Source organism: Rhododendron vialii, chromosome 7a (genome assembly GCF_030253575.1).
Source record: "Rhododendron vialii isolate Sample 1 chromosome 7a, ASM3025357v1".
Classification (NCBI taxonomy): domain Eukaryota; kingdom Viridiplantae; phylum Streptophyta; class Magnoliopsida; order Ericales; family Ericaceae; genus Rhododendron; species Rhododendron vialii.
In genome coordinates, this window is record NC_080563.1 from 26,255,587 (window position 1) to 26,258,827 (window position 3,241).

Consider the following 3,241-nt stretch of genomic DNA (forward strand, 5'->3'; position numbering starts at 1 on the left):
AAAGGAAACGGAATCAATGTCCAAAAGAACATACTCTAGAACAGCAACGTTCTTTTTGGGAATACTAATCAGGCCGAAACCTCATCGGCCAAACCCGCAGAAGTTAACCAAATCTCCGAAAAACCAAAAAGCCAAAACCGAGTCTTCACCCAATTTAGCACCCCCAGATCTGCATTACTTAAGAAGCTCACAGAAATTGGGGTGTTGAAACCTCTTCAACCACCACAAAGCAGTCCACCAAACCTAAACCAAAGCGTTTACTGCGAATTCCACCAGATGCCCGACCATACCACCGACAACTGCATTCGCCTTCTTCATGAAATCCAAAATCTCATCGATAATAAGGTTATTGACACCCTTCCTCCAGATAAGCCCAATACCATCTCAAACCCTTTACCACAACATAACACCCCTCTTCGTATCAACCAAATTTCCCTAACCCCAGACCAAGCCACCCGAGATTTTAATCCAACCCTCTTCATTACCCCTTATACCGAACCTAAACCGATCGTGGAAGTTCCCGAAGAAATGGCTCTTTGTGGGAATGAGAAAATGCATGCGGAGACCTCATTTCTAATTGGGAAAATTTTAAAGCAACCAACCTTCAGAGGGATGCTGAACCACCATTTGAGCCTGGATGGGAAGTTGATTGGCAGAATGTTCATGCTGACCCTCTTGATGGACTTTCTCTATACATGATGTTCGAAGGCCAGCAGAATTATCAGATCCCTCAAGAAGCTCCTGAATGGGAGTGGGACCCAACCCCAAATGAGTATCAACTTTTAACCAGAGATGACCCGTTGGATATGTTTTCTCTACATGCAATGTTTGCTGAAGAATACCAACCCGAGATAGCAGCCTGTAGTTGGCTAGAACTTGCTTCACGTCGCCCAAACCTCTACCATTTTAATGATTTTGACAGCAACGTCGGTCATGGGCATCCAAATCCAAGATTCCTAGAACCTGAGGAAGAGGATCTTTGGGAAGATCTGGTTATTACTGATCTAACATCCAGCCTCCAGGATACCACCATTAGAACCAAGCGCAAGGCTCCCATTGACTTATGGAGTGAGGAATTAAAGTACCGCCAGATCGATCATCTGACTAGGAGTGGCAGTATCTATCAACCTCCTAACCTCCAAGTTGGAGAATCCTCTTACCCCGTAGCTCCACCAGCTAAAGAACCCTCAAACCCTTTCCAACCTCATGCTCCACCAACCAAAGAGCCCTCTCATTCTGAGAAAACCCCCGAAGGGATGATCAAGCAACAACTTGAGCAAACTCAGGCTAAGATGTCTGTTTGGGATGTACTTGTTCACTCCACTCGCCATCGTGAAGGACTTATTCAAGCACTTTCCCATTTAAAATTTTCTTCCGTTATAACCCCCGATGAGCTTATGGCACTTATCAAAACCATACCCGTCAAGCATGCCATAACCTTCATCGATCGAGACCTACCTGCTGAGGGAACTGATCATAACAGACCACTCCATGTCACTTTGAAATGGCGTGATAAATGGGTCCCGCTAATCCTAATTGACAAAGGGTTAGCAATCAATGTTTGCCCGCTTCGTGTTGCTTACTGCTTGGGGTACAAAAATAAGCACTTCTCTCCATTAGAAGTCAAAGTCTGAGCATATGACAACACTCGTCGAGATGTAGTAGGGACCCTTATGCTTCCTATGACATTCGAATCCTTCCAAACTAAGGTGGAATTTCATGTAGTAAGCATCCCTGCTTCCTTCAACTTGCTGTTAGGAAGGCCTTGGCTTCATCGACTAGATATCATGGCTGTCCCCTTTACTCTCCATCAGAAGATTCGTTTGGGACTTGAGATAGGAATGCTCACCATTCACGAAGACTCTGGAATTCGTGCGCCTATTGAAGACAATGCCCCACTCTTAGAAATTCAGCATGGGGAGGAGGACATTGCTCTGGGAGGCTTCTCGCTATATACTTCCAATTCAATCCTCTCGGTCAGAATCGATAATGACTTTGTCATTAGTAATGTTGCCATAAAGATAATGAAAAGAATGTCCTACATGCCGGGACTGGGACTAGGAAAGAACTTACAAGGACCTGCGAAGTTTGAAGCCCACGGAGCTCTAATGCGCAAAACCGATCTCGATTACCTATCTTCAGGCAACAGTAAGAAGAAGAAGGGAGATAGGTTGGAAGACTACTTTGTCAAAGAGAAAGCAAAGCAGGTCTACCAGGGACAACCAAAACCATTTTGGGATAAGGAAACCAATACTTTGCTGCTAGGGTTTGAGATATTCGCCAATGATGCCTAGCCAGAGAGCGAGGAAGAATTTGAAGTTGTAAAAGAACCGAGGAAGCCAACCGATTGGATTGAGGTCTTTAACATGGGGAGTCTAGCGATCGTGTTTAGAGAGGACGAACCGATGGGTACAATCATGGAAGCTGAAGTGCTGATGTTGGGACAGGAGGTCCTCGAAGACCCAACTTCGCTCATTATGGATGCCGTAGGAGATTACAAGAATTGGACTTTCCTGCTAAGTGCAATGTATCATGGATCTGATTTTGAGTTAGAGTCCAAGTCATTCGAGTCCTCTGGGTCTTCTGAGTCCGTCGAGTTTGAGTTGGTGCCTCTTGGCACAACTCCTCTGTACTTTGAATTCGAGTTTGCCCACATGTATGGTGCCCCCGAGGCCTTTGCTGATGATGAAATAAATGGACCTGATTCCACTTACTTCCCTGATTTTGAAATAAATTGCGTCGACCCTGATGATGAAGAGATCGATTTCGACATCCCTAAAGAAATCCGATCCCTAGTCGAAAGGGAAGACGAGAGGCATGCTCAGCCTGTAAAAGAAGAAGTTGTTTTAATAAATTTGAGAGAGGAAGGGAATTCCCGAATGATTCAAATCGGTTCCGCGCTATCCGCAGAAGAGCGCCAAGCTCTCATAAGTTTGCTAAAAGAATTCAAGGATGTTTTCGCATGGTCGCATGCTGATATGCCCAGAATCGATCCTGAAATCATGGAACACCTGATTCCCCTTTATCCCGATGCAAAACCTATAAAGCAAAAATTGAGGCGTATGAGACCCAATTGGGTGCTTAAGATAAAAGAAGAGGTCACTAAACAAATCAATGCAGGATTTCTAATGGTAACTGAATACCCTCAATGGGTTGCAAACATCATTCCCATTCCTAAAAAAAGATGGTCGAATTAGGGTCTGCGTTGATTTCAGGGACCTAAACAAACCAAGCCCAAAGG